Raw genomic sequence first — 23,226 nt, 5'->3', positions numbered from 1 at the left:
ACCACCATCTCTATAAACATGGAAATATCTACACTGCCATCTGTATACACGTGGAAATATCTACACAGATATCTGTATAAACATGGAAATATCTACATCGCTATCTGTATAAACATGGAAATATCTCCACCACTATCTGTATAAATATGGAAATATCTACACCGCTCTCTGTGTAAATATGGAAATATCTACACCGAAATCTGTATAAACATGTAAATATCTCCACCTATATCTGTATAAACATAGAATCATGTACACCGCTATCTCTATAAACATGGAAATATCTACACAACTATCTGTATAAACATGGAAATACCTACACTGCTATCTGTATAAACTTGGAAATAACCGCACCGCTATCTGTATAATCATGGAAATATCTACATCACTATCTCTATAAACATGGAAATAACTTCACCGCCATCTCTATAAACATGGAAAAATCTACACCGCTATCTGTATAAGCATGGAAATGTCTACACCGCTAACTGTATAAATATGGAAATATCTACACCGCTATCTCTGTAAACATGGAAATGTCTACACCGCTATCTGCATAAACCTGGAAATATCTACATCGCTATCTCTATAAACCTGAAAATATCTACACCTACATCTATATAAACATGGAAATACCTACACAGTCATCTGTATAAACATGGAAATAACTACAACACTATCTCTATAAACATGGAAATATCTACACTGCCATCTGTATAAACATGGAAATATCTACAAAGCCATCTCTATAAACAAGGAGATACCTACACCGCTATCAGTATAAACATGGAAATATCTACACCGCTATCTTAATAAACATGGAAATATCTACACCGCCATCTGTATAAACAAGCAAATATCTACACATTCATCTGTATAAACATGGAAATATCTACACCACCATCTGTATAAACATGGAAATATCTACACTGCCATCTGTATACACATGGAAATATCTACACAGCCATCTGTATAAACATGGAAATATCTACACTGTTATCTCTATAAACATAGAAATATCTACACCGCTAAGTGTATAAACTTGGAAATATCTTCTCCGCTATCTGTGTAAACATGGAAATACTTACAACGCTATATGTAGATACATGGAAATATCTACACAGCTGTCTGTGTAAACTTGGAAATATCTACACTGCTATCTGTGTAAAGATGGAAATATCTGTACCGTAATCTCTGCAAAGACGGATATATCTACAACGCTATCTCTGTAAACATGGAAATATCTACACCGCTATCTGTATAAACATGGAAATATCTACACCGCCATCTATATAAGCATGGAAATATCTACACAGTCATCTGTATAAACATGGAAATATCTACTTCACCATCTCTATAAACATGGAAATAACTACACTGCCTCTGTATACTCTTGGAAATATCTACACAGCCATCTGTATAAACATGGAAATATCTACACTGTTATCTCTATGAACATGAACATATCTACACCGCAATCTCTATAAACATGGAAATATCTACACCGCCATCTTCATAAACATGGAACTATCTACACCGCCATCTGTATAAAAATGGAAATATCTACACCACTATCTGTGTAAATATGGAAATACCTACACCGCTCTCTCTGTAAACATGGAAATGTCTACCCCGCTGTCTGTATATACATGGAAATATCTACATCGCTATCTCTATAAACCTGAAAATATCTACACCGACATCTGAATAAACATGGAAATAAATACACAGTCATCTGCATAAACATGGAAATATCTACACCAGTATCTCTATAAACATGGAAATATCTACACTGCCATCTGTATAAACTTGGAAACATCTACACCGCTATCTGAATAAACATATAAATATCTGCACCGCTATCACTATAAACATGGAAATACCTATACCGCTATCTCTATAAACATGGAAATATCTACACCGCTATCTCCATAAACGTGGAAATATCTACGCCACCATTCTATAAACTTGGAAATATCTACAGCACCATCTGCATAAACATAGAAATATCAGCACTGCCGTCTGCATAAACATGGAAATATCTACACCGCCATCTGTATAAGCATGGAAATATCTACACAACTATCTGTAAAACGTGGAAATATCTACACCGCTACCTGTATAAACGTGGAAATATCTACACCGCTATCTGTATAAACGTGGAAATATCTACACCTCTATCTGTATGAATATGGAAATATCTACAACACTATATGTGTAAACATGGAAATATCTACACCGCCGTGTGTATAAACATGAAAATATCCACTCTGCCCTCTGTGGAAAGATGGAAGTATCTACACCACGATCTGTATAAAAATGGAAATTTCTACACCACTACCTGCATAAACATGGAAATATCTACACAGCTATCTGTATAAAAATGGAAATATCTACACCTCTATCTTTATAAACATTCAAATATCTACGCTGCCATCTGTATAAAGATGGAAATACCTACACCGCGAACTGTATACAGATGGAAATATCTACACCGCTATCTGTATCAACATGGAAATACCAACACCGCTATCTGTATAAACATGGAAATATCTACATCGCTATCTCTATAAACCTGAAAATATCTACACCGCCATCTCTATAAACCTGAAAATATCTGCACCGTGATCTCCATAAACATGGAAATATCTACAACACCATCTGTATAAACACGGAAGTGTCTACACCGCTATCAGTAAAAACATGGAATTATCTACACTGCCATCTCTATAAAGATGGAAATAACAACACCGCGAGCTGTATGAACATGGAAATATCTACAATGCTAGTTGTATAAACATGGAAATACCAACACCACTATCTGTATAATCATGGAAATATCTCCACCGCTATCTGTATAAACATGGAAATATCTACATCGCTATCTGTATGAACATGGAAATATCTACAACGCTATCTTTATAAATATGGAAATATCTCCACCGCTATCTGTATAAACATGGATATATCTACACTGCCATCTGTATAAGCATGGAAATATCTACACCGCCATCTGTATAAACATGGAAATATCTACACCGCTGTCTCTATAAACATGGAAATATCTACACCTCCATCTCTATAAACGTGAAAATATCCACACGGCCATCTCCATAAAAATGAAAGTATCTACACCGCCATCTGTAAAAGCACGGAAATAACTTCTACGCTATCGGAATAAACATGGAAATATCTACACCACTATCTCTATAAAAAAGGAAATACCTCCATCACTGTCATTATAAACATGGAAATACCTACACCGCTATCTCTATAAACATAGAAATATCTACACCGCCATCTCTGTAAACATGGAAATATCTACACCGCCTTCTGAATGAACATGGAAATATCTACACCGCTGTCTGTATAAACATGGAAATATCTACACCGCTATCTGTATAAATATGAAAATATCTACACCCTATGTCTATAAACATGGAAATAGCTACACCGCTATCTGTATAAACATGGAAATATCAACACCGCTATCTCTATAAACATGGAAATATCTACACCGCCATCAGTATAAACATGGAAATATCCACACAGTCATCTGTATAAGCTTGGAAATGTCTACACCACCATCTCTATAAACATGGAAATATCTACACTGCCATCTGTATACACGTGGAAATATCTACACAGATATCTGTATAAACATGGAAATATCTACATCGCTATCTGTATAAACATGGAAATATCTCCACCACTATCTGTATAAATATGGAAATATCTACACCGCTCTCTGTGTAAATATGGAAATATCTACACCGAAATCTGTATAAACATGTAAATATCTCCACCTATATCTGTATAAACATAGAATCATGTACACCGCTATCTCTATAAACATGGAAATATCTACACAACTATCTGTATAAACATGGAAATACCTACACTGCTATCTGTATAAACTTGGAAATAACCGCACCGCTATCTGTATAATCATGGAAATATCTACATCACTATCTCTATAAACATGGAAATAACTTCACCGCCATCTCTATAAACATGGAAAAATCTACACCGCTATCTGTATAAGCATGGAAATGTCTACACCGCTAACTGTATAAATATGGAAATATCTACACCGCTATCTCTGTAAACATGGAAATGTCTACACCGCTATCTGCATAAACCTGGAAATATCTACATCGCTATCTCTATAAACCTGAAAATATCTACACCTACATCTATATAAACATGGAAATACCTACACAGTCATCTGTATAAACATGGAAATAACTACAACACTATCTCTATAAACATGGAAATATCTACACTGCCATCTGTATAAACATGGAAATATCTACAAAGCCATCTCTATAAACAAGGAGATACCTACACCGCTATCAGTATAAACATGGAAATATCTACACCGCTATCTTAATAAACATGGAAATATCTACACCGCCATCTGTATAAACAAGCAAATATCTACACATTCATCTGTATAAACATGGAAATATCTACACCACCATCTGTATAAACATGGAAATATCTACACTGCCATCTGTATACACATGGAAATATCTACACAGCCATCTGTATAAACATGGAAATATCTACACTGTTATCTCTATAAACATAGAAATATCTACACCGCTAAGTGTATAAACTTGGAAATATCTTCTCCGCTATCTGTGTAAACATGGAAATACTTACAACGCTATATGTAGATACATGGAAATATCTACACAGCTGTCTGTGTAAACTTGGAAATATCTACACTGCTATCTGTGTAAAGATGGAAATATCTGTACCGTAATCTCTGCAAAGACGGATATATCTACAACGCTATCTCTGTAAACATGGAAATATCTACACCGCTATCTGTATAAACATGGAAATATCTACACCGCCATCTATATAAGCATGGAAATATCTACACAGTCATCTGTATAAACATGGAAATATCTACTTCACCATCTCTATAAACATGGAAATAACTACACTGCCTCTGTATACTCTTGGAAATATCTACACAGCCATCTGTATAAACATGGAAATATCTACACTGTTATCTCTATGAACATGAACATATCTACACCGCAATCTCTATAAACATGGAAATATCTACACCGCCATCTTCATAAACATGGAACTATCTACACCGCCATCTGTATAAAAATGGAAATATCTACACCACTATCTGTGTAAATATGGAAATACCTACACCGCTCTCTCTGTAAACATGGAAATGTCTACCCCGCTGTCTGTATATACATGGAAATATCTACATCGCTATCTCTATAAACCTGAAAATATCTACACCGACATCTGAATAAACATGGAAATAAATACACAGTCATCTGCATAAACATGGAAATATCTACACCAGTATCTCTATAAACATGGAAATATCTACACTGCCATCTGTATAAACTTGGAAACATCTACACCGCTATCTGAATAAACATATAAATATCTGCACCGCTATCACTATAAACATGGAAATACCTATACCGCTATCTCTATAAACATGGAAATATCTACACCGCTATCTCCATAAACGTGGAAATATCTACGCCACCATTCTATAAACTTGGAAATATCTACAGCACCATCTGCATAAACATAGAAATATCAGCACTGCCGTCTGCATAAACATGGAAATATCTACACCGCCATCTGTATAAGCATGGAAATATCTACACAACTATCTGTAAAACGTGGAAATATCTACACCGCTACCTGTATAAACGTGGAAATATCTACACCGCTATCTGTATAAACGTGGAAATATCTACACCTCTATCTGTATGAATATGGAAATATCTACAACACTATATGTGTAAACATGGAAATATCTACACCGCCGTGTGTATAAACATGAAAATATCCACTCTGCCCTCTGTGGAAAGATGGAAGTATCTACACCACGATCTGTATAAAAATGGAAATTTCTACACCACTACCTGCATAAACATGGAAATATCTACACAGCTATCTGTATAAAAATGGAAATATCTACACCTCTATCTTTATAAACATTCAAATATCTACGCTGCCATCTGTATAAAGATGGAAATACCTACACCGCGAACTGTATACAGATGGAAATATCTACACCGCTATCTGTATCAACATGGAAATACCAACACCGCTATCTGTATAAACATGGAAATATCTACATCGCTATCTCTATAAACCTGAAAATATCTACACCGCCATCTCTATAAACCTGAAAATATCTGCACCGTGATCTCCATAAACATGGAAATATCTACAACACCATCTGTATAAACACGGAAGTGTCTACACCGCTATCAGTAAAAACATGGAATTATCTACACTGCCATCTCTATAAAGATGGAAATAACAACACCGCGAGCTGTATGAACATGGAAATATCTACAATGCTAGTTGTATAAACATGGAAATACCAACACCACTATCTGTATAATCATGGAAATATCTCCACCGCTATCTGTATAAACATGGAAATATCTACATCGCTATCTGTATGAACATGGAAATATCTACAACGCTATCTTTATAAATATGGAAATATCTCCACCGCTATCTGTATAAACATGGATATATCTACACTGCCATCTGTATAAGCATGGAAATATCTACACCGCCATCTGTATAAACATGGAAATATCTACACCGCTGTCTCTATAAACATGGAAATATCTACACCTCCATCTCTATAAACGTGAAAATATCCACACGGCCATCTCCATAAAAATGAAAGTATCTACACCGCCATCTGTAAAAGCACGGAAATAACTTCTACGCTATCGGAATAAACATGGAAATATCTACACCACTATCTCTATAAAAAAGGAAATACCTCCATCACTGTCATTATAAACATGGAAATACCTACACCGCTATCTCTATAAACATAGAAATATCTACACCGCCATCTCTGTAAACATGGAAATATCTACACCGCCTTCTGAATGAACATGGAAATATCTACACCGCTGTCTGTATAAACATGGAAATATCTACACCGCTATCTGTATAAATATGAAAATATCTACACCCTATGTCTATAAACATGGAAATAGCTACACCGCTATCTGTATAAACATGGAAATATCAACACCGCTATCTCTATAAACATGGAAATATCTACACCGCCATCAGTATAAACATGGAAATATCCACACAGTCATCTGTATAAGCTTGGAAATGTCTACACCACCATCTCTATAAACATGGAAATATCTACACTGCCATCTGTATACACGTGGAAATATCTACACAGATATCTGTATAAACATGGAAATATCTACATCGCTATCTGTATAAACATGGAAATATCTCCACCACTATCTGTATAAATATGGAAATATCTACACCGCTCTCTGTGTAAATATGGAAATATCTACACCGAAATCTGTATAAACATGTAAATATCTCCACCTATATCTGTATAAACATAGAATCATGTACACCGCTATCTCTATAAACATGGAAATATCTACACAACTATCTGTATAAACATGGAAATACCTACACTGCTATCTGTATAAACTTGGAAATAACCGCACCGCTATCTGTATAATCATGGAAATATCTACATCACTATCTCTATAAACATGGAAATAACTTCACCGCCATCTCTATAAACATGGAAAAATCTACACCGCTATCTGTATAAGCATGGAAATGTCTACACCGCTAACTGTATAAATATGGAAATATCTACACCGCTATCTCTGTAAACATGGAAATGTCTACACCGCTATCTGCATAAACCTGGAAATATCTACATCGCTATCTCTATAAACCTGAAAATATCTACACCTACATCTATATAAACATGGAAATACCTACACAGTCATCTGTATAAACATGGAAATAACTACAACACTATCTCTATAAACATGGAAATATCTACACTGCCATCTGTATAAACATGGAAATATCTACAAAGCCATCTCTATAAACAAGGAGATACCTACACCGCTATCAGTATAAACATGGAAATATCTACACCGCTATCTTAATAAACATGGAAATATCTACACCGCCATCTGTATAAACAAGCAAATATCTACACATTCATCTGTATAAACATGGAAATATCTACACCACCATCTGTATAAACATGGAAATATCTACACTGCCATCTGTATACACATGGAAATATCTACACAGCCATCTGTATAAACATGGAAATATCTACACTGTTATCTCTATAAACATAGAAATATCTACACCGCTAAGTGTATAAACTTGGAAATATCTTCTCCGCTATCTGTGTAAACATGGAAATACTTACAACGCTATATGTAGATACATGGAAATATCTACACAGCTGTCTGTGTAAACTTGGAAATATCTACACTGCTATCTGTGTAAAGATGGAAATATCTGTACCGTAATCTCTGCAAAGACGGATATATCTACAACGCTATCTCTGTAAACATGGAAATATCTACACCGCTATCTGTATAAACATGGAAATATCTACACCGCCATCTATATAAGCATGGAAATATCTACACAGTCATCTGTATAAACATGGAAATATCTACTTCACCATCTCTATAAACATGGAAATAACTACACTGCCTCTGTATACTCTTGGAAATATCTACACAGCCATCTGTATAAACATGGAAATATCTACACTGTTATCTCTATGAACATGAACATATCTACACCGCAATCTCTATAAACATGGAAATATCTACACCGCCATCTTCATAAACATGGAACTATCTACACCGCCATCTGTATAAAAATGGAAATATCTACACCACTATCTGTGTAAATATGGAAATACCTACACCGCTCTCTCTGTAAACATGGAAATGTCTACCCCGCTGTCTGTATATACATGGAAATATCTACATCGCTATCTCTATAAACCTGAAAATATCTACACCGACATCTGAATAAACATGGAAATAAATACACAGTCATCTGCATAAACATGGAAATATCTACACCAGTATCTCTATAAACATGGAAATATCTACACTGCCATCTGTATAAACTTGGAAACATCTACACCGCTATCTGAATAAACATATAAATATCTGCACCGCTATCACTATAAACATGGAAATACCTATACCGCTATCTCTATAAACATGGAAATATCTACACCGCTATCTCCATAAACGTGGAAATATCTACGCCACCATTCTATAAACTTGGAAATATCTACAGCACCATCTGCATAAACATAGAAATATCAGCACTGCCGTCTGCATAAACATGGAAATATCTACACCGCCATCTGTATAAGCATGGAAATATCTACACAACTATCTGTAAAACGTGGAAATATCTACACCGCTACCTGTATAAACGTGGAAATATCTACACCGCTATCTGTATAAACGTGGAAATATCTACACCTCTATCTGTATGAACATGGAAATATCTACAACACTATATGTGTAAACATGGAAATATCTACACCGCCGTGTGTATAAACATGAAAATATCCACTCTGCCCTCTGTGGAAAGATGGAAGTATCTACACCACGATCTGTATAAAAATGGAAATTTCTACACCACTACCTGCATAAACATGGAAATATCTACACATCTATCTGTATAAAAATGGAAATATCTACACCTCTATCTTTATAAACATTCAAATATCTACGCTGCCATCTGTATAAAGATGGAAATACCTACACCGCGAACTGTATACAGATGGAAATATCTACACCGCTATCTGTATCAACATGGAAATACCAACACCGCTATCTGTATAAACATGGAAATATCTGCACCGCTACCAGTATAAACATGGAAATATCTATACCTCTATCACTATAAACATGGAAATAACTTCACTGCCATCTCTATAAACATGGAAATATTTTCACTGCTATCTGTATAAACATGGAAATAACTACATCGCTATCTGTATAAATATGGAAATATCTACACCGCTGTCTCTGTAAACATGGAAATGTCTACACCGCTATCTGTATAAACATGGAAATATCTACATCGCTATCTCTATAAACCTGAAAATATCTACACCGCCATCTCTATAAACCTGAAATTATCTGCACCGTGATCTCCATAAACATGGAAATATCTACACCACCATCTGTATAAACTCGGAAGTATCTACACCGCTATCAGTAAAAACATGGAATTATCTACACTGCCATCTCTATAAAGATGGAAATAACAACACCGCGAGCTGTATAAACATGGAAATATCTACAATGCTAGTTGTATAAACATGGAAATACCAACACCACTATCTGTATAATCATGGAAATATCTCCACCGCTATCTGTATAAACATGGATATATCTACACCGTTATCTGTATAAACATGGAAATATCTACAACGCTATCTTTATAAATATGGAAACATCTCCACCGCTATCTGTATAAACATGGATATATCTACACTGCCATCTGTATAAGCATGGAAATATCTACACCGCCATCTGTATAAACATGGAAATATCTACACCGCTATCTCTATAAACATGGAAATATCTACAACGCCATCTCTATAAACGTGAAAATATCTACACGGCCATCTCCATAAACATGAAACTATCTACACCGCCATCTGTATAAACCTGGAAATAACTTCCACGCTATCTGAATAAACATGGAAATATCTACACCACTATCTCTATAAACATGGAAATACCTACACCACTGTCATTATAAACATGGAAATACCTACACCGCTATCTCTATAAACATAGAAATATCTACACCGCCATCTCTGTAAACATGGAAATATCTACACCGCCTTCTGAATGAACATGGAAATATCTACACCGCTGTCTGTATAAACATGGAAATTTCTACACCGCCATCTGTATAAACATAGAAATATCTAAACTGCCATCTGAGGAAAATGGAAATATCTCCACAACGATCTGTATAAACATGCATATATGTACACTGCTACCTGTATAAACATGGAAATATCTACACGGCTCTCTTTATAAAAATAGAAATATCTACACCACGATCTGTATAAACAAGGAAATATCTCAACCTTTATCTGTATAAACATGGAAATATCTACTCCGCCATCTGTATATACATGGAAATATCTACACAGTCATCTGTATAAACATGGAAATATCTACACCACCATCTCTGTAAACATGAAAATATTTACACCGCTATCTGTATAAACATGGAAATAACAACACAGCTATCTGTATAAATATGGAAATATCTAAACCGATATCTGTATAAACATGGAAATATCTATACCGCCATCTGTATAAACATGGAAATATCTAAACCACTATCTCTTTAAAGATGGATATATCTACACCGCGACCTGTATAAACATGGAAATATCTACAATGCTAGTTGTATACACATGGAAATACCAACACCGCTGTCTGTATAAACATGGAAATAGCTACACTGCTAATTGTATAGACATGGAAATATCTACACAACTATATGTATAAACATGGAAATACCTACACCGCCATCTCTATACACATAGAAATATCTACACCGCTATCCCTATAAACATGGAAATATCTACACCGCTATCAGTATAAACATGGAAATATCTACACCGCTATCTGTATAAACATGGAAATTTTTGCACCGCTCTCTGTATACACATGGAAATATCTCCACCGCTATATTTATAAACATGGAAATACCTACAACGCTATCTGTATAAACATGGAAATATCTACACCGACATCTGTATAAACATGGAAATATCTACACAGCCATCTGTATAAACATGGAAATATCTACACCGCTATCTCTATAAACTTGGAAATATCTACACCGCTATCTGTGTAAAGTTTTCAATGTCTACATCGCAATCTGTGCAAAGATGGAAATATTTTTACCGCTATATATGTAAACATGGAAATATCTACACCGCTATATGTATACACATGGATATATCTACACCGACATCTGTGTAAACATGGAAATATCTACACAGCTATCTGTATAAAAATGGAAATATCTACACGGCATTCTGTGCAAAGATGGAAATATCTACACCGCTATCTCTGTAAACATGGAAATATCTACACCGCTATCTGTATAAACATGGAAATATCTACACCGCTATCTGTATAAACAAGGAAATATCTACAACGCCATCTTTAGAAACATGGAAATAGTTACACCGCCATCTGTATAAACATGGAAATATCTACACCGCTACCTGTATAAATATGGAAATGTCTATACCGCTATCTCTATAAACATGGAAATACCTACACCACTTGCACTATAAACATGGAAATATCTGCACAGCTATCTGTGTAAACTTGGAAATATCTACACCGCTATCTGTATAGACATGGAAATATCTACACCGCCATCAGTATAAACATGGAAATATCTACACCGCTATCTGTATAAACATGGAAATATCTACACTGCTATCTGTATAAACATGGAAATATCTACACTGCCATCTGTATAAACATGGAAATAGACACAGCGTTATGTTTTATAAACATGGAAATATCTACAACACCATCTGTATAAACATGGAAATATCTACACGGCTATCTGTATAAATATGGAAATATCTACACCGCTACCTCTATAAACATGGAAATATCTACACAGCTATCTGTATAAACATGGATATATCTACAGCGCTATCTGTATAAACATGGAAATATCTACACCGCCATCTGTATAAACATGGAAACATGTAAACAGTCATCTGAATAAACATGGAAATAACTACACCGCTGTCTGCATAAACATGGAAATATATACACCGCTATCCGTATAAACATGGAAATATCTACACCGCTACCTGTATAAGTATGGAAATATCCACACCGCTATCCCTATAAACATGGAAATGTCTACAACGCTATCTGTATAAACATGGAAATATCTACATGGCTATCTCTATAAACATGGAAATATCAACACCGCTATCTGCATATACACGGAAATATCTCCCCCGCTATCTGCATAAACATGGAAATATCTGCACTGCTATCTTTATAAACATGGAAATATCAACTCCACTATCTGTATAAATATGGATATATCTACACTGCCATCTGAATAAACATGATAATAGCCACACCACTAACTGTATAAACATGGAAATATCTACACCAGCATCTGAATAAACATACAAATATCTACACCGCTATCTTTATAAATATGGAAATATCTTCACAGCTATCTCTGTAAACATGGAAATATCTACACCGCTACCTGTATAAACATGGACATGTCTACACCGCTATCTCTATAAACATGGAAATATCTACACCGCTACCTCCTTAAACTTCGAAATATCTACACCACCATCTCTAGAAACATGGAAATATCTCCACCGCTATCTGTGTAAACATGGAAATATATCCACCACTCTCTGAATAAACATGGAAATATCTACACCGCTCTCTGTATAAACATGGAAATACCTACACCGCTATCTGTATAAACATGGAAATATCTACACTGCTATCTGTATAAAGGTGCAAATATCTACAGCGCTATCTGTATAAACATGAAAATATCTTCACTGCTATCTGTATAAACATGGAAATATCTACACCGCAATCTCTATAAACATGGAAATACCTACAACGCTATCTGTGTAAACATGGAAATATCTACACAGCTGTCTGTGTAAACATGGAAATATGTACACCGCAATCTGTGTGAGGATGGAAATATCTACACCGCAAGCTGTGCATATATGGAAATATCTACACCTCTATCTCTGTAAACATGGAAATATCTACACCAATATCTGTATAAACATGGAAATATCTACACCGCTATCTGTATAAACATGGAAATATCCACATCAAAATCTGTATAAACATGGAAATATCTACACCACAATCTGAATAAACATGGAAATGTCTACTACGCTATCTGTATAAACATGGACATATCTGCACCGCTATCTCTATAAACATGGAAATGTCTACACCGCTATCTGTATAAACATGAAAATATCTACACCACCATCTGAATAAACATACAAATATCTAAACCGATATCTGTATAAATATGGAAATATCTACACCGATATCTCTGTAAACATGGAAATATCTACACCGCTACCTGTATAAACATGGACATATCTAAACCACTCTCTCTATAAACATGGAAATATCTACTCCGCTACCTGCATATACTTGGAAATATCTACACCACCATCTCTAGAAACATGGAAATATCTCCACAGGTATCTGTATAAACATAGAAATATATCCTCCACTCTCTGTATAAACATGGAAATGTCTGTACCGCTATCTGTATAAACATTGAAATATCTACATCGCTATCTCTATAAACATGGAAATATCTACATCGCTATCTCTATAAACAGGGAAATATCTCCACCGCTATCTGTATAAACATGGAAATATCTACACCGCTATGTGTATAAACAAGGAAATATCTACACCGCCATCTTTAGAAACATGGAAATATTTACACCGCCATCTGCATAAACATGGAAATAGCTACACCGCTACCTGTATAAATATGGAAATGTCTACACCGCTATCTCTATAAACATGGAAATACCAACACCACTTGCACTATAAACATGGAAATATCTACAGAGCTATCTGTGTAAACTTGGAAATATCTACACCGCTATCTGTGTCAGCATGGGAATATCTACAACGCTATCTGTGTAAACATGGTAATATTTACAACGCTATCTGTGTAAACTGGGAAATATCTACACCACTATCTGTATAAAGATGGAAATATCTTCACTGCCATCTGTATAAAGATGGAAATATCTGCACTGCGAGCTGTATAAACATGAAAATATCTACACCGCTATATATATAAACATGGAAATACCAACACCGCTATCTGTGTAAACAAGGAATTATCCACACCTATATCTGAATAAACATGGAAATATCTGCACTGCTATCTCTATAAACATGGAAATACCTACACCACCATCTGTATAAACATGAAAATATCTACACCGCTATCTGTATAAACATGGAAAAACCAACACCGCTATCTGTATAAACTTGGAATTATCTACACTTCTATCTGAATAAACATGGAAATATCTGCACTGCTATCTCTATAAACATGGAAATACCTACACCACCATCTCTATAAACATGGAAATATTTACACCGCTCTCTGTATAAACATGGAAATATCTACACCGCTACCTGTATAAACCTGGAAAAATGTACACCGCTTTGTGTATATATATGGAAATATCTACACCGCTATCTCTGTAAACATGGAAATGTCTACACCGCTCTCTGTATAAACATGGAAATATCTACATCGCTATCGATATAAACATGAAAATATCTACACCGACATCTGTATAAACATGGAAATACCTACACAGTCATCTGTATAAACATGGAAATATCTACACCACCATCTGTATAAACATGCAAATATCTACACGGAAATCTGTATAAACATGGAAATATCTAGACAGTCATCTCTATAAACATGGAAATATCTATATCGCTATCTGTATAAACATGGAAATACCGACACCGCTATCTGTATAAACATGGAAATATCTCCACCGCTATCTTTTTAAACATGGAAATATCTGCAACTCTACCTTTTTAAACATCGAAATATCTTCATGGATATCTGTGTAAACATGGAAATATCTGCACCGGTATCTGTATAAAGATGGAAATATCTACACCACTATCTGAAAAACTTGGAAATATCTACACCACTCTCTGTATAAACGTGGAAATATCTACACCGATATCTGTATAAACATGGAAATATGTACACCGCTGTCTTTATAAACAAGGAAATATCTACATCGCCATCTGTATAAACATGGAAATACCAACACCACTATCTGTATAAACATGGAAATATCTGCACCACTATATCTATATACATGGAAATAACTTCACAGCCATCTGTATGAACATGGAAATATCTTCACTGCTGTCTCTATAAACATGGAAATATCTATACCGCTGTCTGTGTAAACAAGGAAATATCTACACTGCTATCTGCATAAATATACAATTATCTCCACCGCTATCTGTATAAACATGGAAATATCTCCACCGCTATCTCTATAAACATGGAAATACATACACCTGTATCTGTATCAACATGGAAATACCTAAACCGCTATCTGTATAAAGATGGAAATATCTACACAGCTATCTGTGTAAACTTCGAAATATCTACACAGCTATCTGTGGAAAGATTGAAATATCTACACCGCTATATCTGTAAACATGGAAATATCTACACTGCTATCTGTATAAACATGGAGATACCTACAACGCTAACTGTATAAACATGGAAATACCAACACCACTATCTGTATAAACATGGAAATATCTACACCGCTATCTGTATAAATACGGAAATATCTTCACCACTATCTCTATAAACATGGAAATACCTACACCGCCATCTTTATACACATGGAAATATCTACACCGCTATCTCTATGAACATAGAAATATCCACATGGTCATGTCTATAAACATGGAAAATCTACACCGCCATCTGCATGAATATGGAAATATCTACACCGCTATCTGTATAAACATGGAAATATTTACAATGCTATCTGTATAAACATGGAAATATCTACACAGCTGTCTGTGTAAACGTGGAAATATCTACAATGCTATCTGCATAAACGTGGAAATATCTACATTGATATCGGTATAAACGTGGAAATATCTCTACCGCTATCTGTATAAACATGGACATATCTACACTGCTATCTGTATGAAGTTGGAAATATATACAGCGCTATGTCTATAAATATGGAAATATGTACACCGCCATCTCTATAAACATGAAAATATCTACACTGCCATCTCCATAAAGATGGAAGTATCTACTCCGCCATGTGTATAAACACGGAAATATCTACACCACCATCTGTGAAAACATGGAAATATCTACACCGCTATCTGTACAAACATGGAAATATCTACACCGCCATCTGCAGGTCCATGGAAATATCTACTCCGCCATCTGTATAAACATGGAAACATCTACACCGCCAACTGTGTGAATAAGGAAATATCTAAAATGCCATCTGTATAAAGATATAAATATCTGCACCGCGAGCTGTATAAACATGGAAATATCTACATCGCTATCTGTATAAACGTGGAAATACCAACACATCTATCGGTATAAACATGGAAATACCTACAACGGCATCTTTATAAACATGGAAATATCTACACCTCTATGTCTATAAACATGGAAATACCTACACCGCTATCTCTATAAACATGGAAATATCTACACCGCTATCTGTATAAACATGGAAATATCTACACCGCTATCTGTATAAACATGGAAATATCTACACCGCGATCTGTATAAACATGGAAATATCTTCACCACGATCAGTATAAACACGGAAATACCTACACCGCTATCTGTATAAACATGGTAATATCTACAACAGCATCTATATAAACATGGAAATATCTACAACGCCATCTGCATAAACATGGAAATATCTACAATGCCATCTGTAGAAAGATGGAAATATCTACACCGCAATCTGTGTAAACATGGAAATATCTACACCGATATCTGTAAAAACATGGAAATATCTACACCGCTATCTGTATAAACATGGAAATATCTACAACGCTATCTGTATAAACATGGAAATATCTACAGCGCCATCTCTATAAACATTGAAATATCTACAGTGCCATCTGTAAAAACATGGAAATACCTACACAGTCATCTGAATAAACATGGAAATATCTACACCACCATCTGTATAAACATGGAAATACCTACAATACCATCTGTATACACATGGAAATATCTACACAGACATCTGTATAAGTATGGAAATATCTACACCGCCATCTGTATAAACATGGAAATATCTACACTGCCATCTGTAGAAAGATGGAAATATCTACACCGCTATCTCTATAGATATGGAAATATCTACACTGCCATCTCTATAAACATGAAAATATCTACACTGCCATCTCCATAATGATGGAAGTATCTACTCCGCCATATGTATAAACACGGAAATATCTACACCACCATCTGTGAAAACATGGAAACATCTACACCGCTATCTGTATAAACATGGAAATATCTACACCGCCATCTGCATGTCCATGGAAATATCTACGCTGCCATCTGTATAAACATGGAAATATCTACACGGCCATCTGTGTATAGATGGAAATATCAACAACGCCATCTGTACAAACATGGAAATATCTACACCGCTATGTCTATAAACATGGAAATACCTACACCGCTATCTCTATAAACATGGAAATATCTACACCGCTATCTCTATAAACATGAAAATATCTACACCGCTATCTGTATAAACATGGAAATATCTGCACCGCGATCTGTATAAACATGGAAATATCTACACCGCGATCTGTATAAACATGGAAATATCTTCACCGCGATCTGTATAAACATGGAAATATCTACACCGCTATCTGTATAAACATGGTAATATCTACACCTCCATCTATATAAACATGGAAATATCTACACCGCAATCTGCATAAACATGGAAATATCTACAATGCCATCTGTAGAAAGATGGAAATATCTACACCGCAATCTGTGTAAACATGGAAATATCTACACCGATATCTGTAAAAACATGGAAATATCTACACCGCTATCTGTATAAACATGGAAATATCTACACCGCGATCTGTATAAACATGGAAATATCTACAGCGCCATCTCTATAAACATTGAAATATCTACACTGCCATCTGTAAAAACATGGAAATATCTACACAGTCATCTGAATAAACATGGAAATATCTACACCGCTATCTGTATAAACATGGAAATATCTCCACCGCTATCTGTATAAACATGGAAATATCTACACCGCAATCTCTATAAACATGGATATACCTACAACACTTTCTGTGTAAACAACGAAATAATTACACAGCTGTCTGTGTAAACATGGAAATATGTACACCGCAATCTGTGTGAGGATGGAAATATGTACACCGCAATCTGTGCAAATATGGAAATATCTACACCTCTATCTCTGTAAACATGGAAATACCTACACCACAATCTGTATAAACATGGAAATATCTACACCACTATCTGTATAAACATGAAAATATCTACTCTGCTATCTGTATAAATATGGAAATATATACACCGCTATCTCTATAAACATGGAAATGTCTACACCGCCTTCTGTATAAACATGAAAATATCTACACTGCCATCTGTATAAACACGGATATAACTACACCGCTATCTCTATAAACATGGAAGTATCTACACTGCCATCTGTATATACATGGAAATAGCTACACAGTCATCTGTATAAACATGGAAACATCTACACCACTATCTGTATAAACGTGGAAATATCTACAATGCCATCAGTATAAACATGGAAATAACTACACAGCCATCTCTATAAACATGGAAATATCTACAACGCTACCTCTATAAACATGGAAATAGTCACACCGCTATCTGCATAAACATGGAAATATCTACACAGCCATCTGTATACACATGGAAATATCTACACAGTCATCTGTATAAAGTTGGAAATATCTACACCGTTATCTGTATTAACATGGAAATATCTACACCGCTAACTGTATAAAGGTGGAAATATCTACACAGCAATCTGTGGAAATATGGAAATATCTACACATCTATCTCTGTAAATATGGAAATATCTACTCCGCTATCTATATAAACATGGAAATATCTACACTGCTGTCTGTATAAACGTGGAAATATCTACACCATGATCTGTATAAACATGTATATATCTACACCGCTATCTGTATAAACACAGAAACATCTACATCGCTATGTGTATAAACATGGAAATATCTACACCGCTATCTGTATAAATATGGAAATATCTACACCGCTATCTCTATAAACATGAAAATATTTACACCACCATCTCTATAAACATGGAAATATCTACATCGCTATCTGAATAAACATGGAAATAGCTAAACCGCTATCTGTATAAACATGGAAATATCTACACCGCCATCTGTAAAAATATGGAAATATCTACACAGTCATCTGTAGAAACATGGAAATATCTACACCACTATCTCTATAAACATGAAAATAGTTACACCACCATCTCTATAAACATGGAAATATTTACACCGCTATCTCTTTAAACATAGAAATAACTACACCGCCATCTCTATAAACATGGAAATATCTACACCGCCATCTGCAAAAACATGGAAATATCTACACAGACATCTGTATGAACATGGAAATATCTACACTGCCATCTGTATAAACTTGGAAATATCTACACTGACATCTGTAGAAAGATGGAAATATCTACAAAGCGATCTGTATAAACATGGGAATTTCTACACCGCTACCTGTATAAACATGGAAATATCTACAACACTATATGTATCAACATGGAAATAACTACACCGCAATCTGTATAAACATGGAAATATCTACAATGCTATCTCTGTAAACACGGAAATATCTACAGAGCTATCTGTATCAACATGGAAATAACTACACCGCAATCTGTATAAACATGGAAATATCTACAATGCTATCTCTGTAAACATGGAAATATCTACACAGCTATCTGTGTAAACTTGGAAATATCTACACCGCTATCTGTGTAAATTAGGCAATATCTACAGCGCAATCTGTGCAAAGATGGAAATATCTACACCGCTATCTCTGTAAACATGGAAATATCTACAGCGCCATCTGTATAAACATGGAAATATCCACACCGCCATCTGTATAAACATGGAAATATCTACCGAGCCATCTGTATAAACATGGAAATATCTACACTGCTATCTCTATAAACATGGAAATATCTACACCGCTATCTGTGTAAAGTTGGAAATATCTACACAGCTATCTGTGTAAAAATGGAAATATCTACACAGCAATCTGTGCAAAGATGGAAATATCTACACCGCAGTCCCTATAAACATGGAAATATCTACACCGCTATCAGTATAAACATGGAAATATCTACACCGCTATCTGTATAAACATGGAAATTTTTGCACCGCTCTCTGTATACACATGGAAATATCTCCACCGCTATATTTATAAACATGGAAATACCTACAACGCTATCTGTATAAACATGGAAATATCTACACCATCTGTATAAACATGGAAATATCTACACAGCCATCTGTATAAACATGGAAATATCTACACCGCTATCTCTATAAACTTGGAAATATCTACACCGCTATCTGTGTAAAGTTTTCAATGTCTACATCGCAATCTGTGCAAAGATGGAAATATTTTTACCGCTATATATGTAAACATGGAAATATCTACACCGCTATATGTATACACATGGATATATCTACACCGACATCTGTGTAAACATGGAAATATCTACACAGCTATCTGTATAAAAATGGAAATATCTACAAGGCATTCTGTGGAAAGATGGAAATATCTACACCGCTATCTCTGTAAACATGGAAATATCTACACCGCTATCTGTATAAACATGGAAATATCTACACCGCTATCTGTATAAACAAGGAAATATCTACAACGCCATCTTTAGAAGCATGGAAATAGTTACACCGCCATCTGTATAAACATGGAAATATCTACACCGCTACCTGTATAAATATGGAAATGTCTATACCGCTATCTCTATAAACATGGAAATACCTACACCACTTGCACTATAAACATGGAAATATCTGCACAGCTATCTGTGTAAACTTGGAAATATCTACACCGCTATCTGTATAGACATGGAAATATCTACACCGCCATCAGTATAAACATGGAAATATCTACACCGCTATCTGTATAAACATGGAAATATCTACACTGCTATCTGTATAAACATGGAAATATCTACACTGCCATCTGTATAAACATGGAAATAGACACAGCGTTATGTTTTATAAACATGGAAATATCTACAACACCATCTGTATAAACATGGAAATATCTACACGGCTATCTGTATAAATATGGAAATATCTACACCGCTACCTCTATAAACATGGAAATATCTACACAGCTATCTGTATAAACATGGATATATCTACAGCGCTATCTGTATAAACATGGAAATATCTACACCGCCATCTGTATAAACATGGAAACATGTAAACAGTCATCTGAATAAACATGGAAATAACTACACCGCTGTCTGCATAAACATGGAAATATATACACCGCTATCCGTATAAACATGGAAATATCTACACCGCTACCTGTATAAGAATGGAAATATCCACACCGCTATCCCTATAAACATGGAAATGTCTACAACGCTATCTGTATAAACATGGAAATATCTACATGGCTATCTCTATAAACATGGAAATATCAACACCGCTATCTGCATATACACGGAAATATCTCCCCCGCTATCTGCATAAACATGGAAATATCTGCACTGCTATCTTTATAAACATGGAAATATCAACTCCACTATCTGCATATATATGGATATATCTACACTGCCATCTGAATAAACATGATAATAGCCACACCACTAACTGTATAAACATGGAAATATCTACACCAGCATCTGAATAAACATACAAATATCTACACCGCTATCTTTATAAATATGGAAATATCTTCACAGCTATCTCTGTAAACATGGAAATATCTACACCGCTACCTGTATAAACATGGACATGTCTACACCGCTATCTCTATAAACATGGAAATATCTACACCGCTACCTCCTTAAACTTCGAAATATCTACACCACCATCTCTAGAAACATGGAAATATCTCCACCGCTATCTGTGTAAACATGGAAATATATCCACCACTCTCTGAATAAACATGGAAATATCTACACCGCTCTCTGTATAAACATGGAAATACCTACACCGCTATCTGTATAAACATGGAAATATCTACACTGCTATCTGTATAAAGGTGCAAATATCTACAGCGCTATCTGTATAAACATGAAAATATCTTCACTGCTATCTGTATAAACATGGAAATATCTACACCGCAATCTCTATAAACATGGAAATACCTACAACGCTATCTGTGTAAACATGGAAATATCTACACAGCTGTCTGTGTAAACATGGAAATATGTACACCGCAATCTGTGTGAGGATGGAAATATCTACACCGCAAGCTGTGCATATATGGAAATATCTACACCTCTACCTCTGTAAACATGGAAATATCTACACCAATATCTGTATAAACATGGAAATATCTACACCGCTATCTGTATAAACATGGAAATATCCACATCAAAATCTGTATAAACATGGAAATATCTACACCACAATC

This window comes from Pan paniscus, chromosome 23, assembly GCF_029289425.2.
Source record: "Pan paniscus chromosome 23, NHGRI_mPanPan1-v2.0_pri, whole genome shotgun sequence".
NCBI classification, from domain to species: Eukaryota; Metazoa; Chordata; class Mammalia; order Primates; family Hominidae; genus Pan; species Pan paniscus.
Note: the sequence above shows the minus strand (reverse complement) of the source record.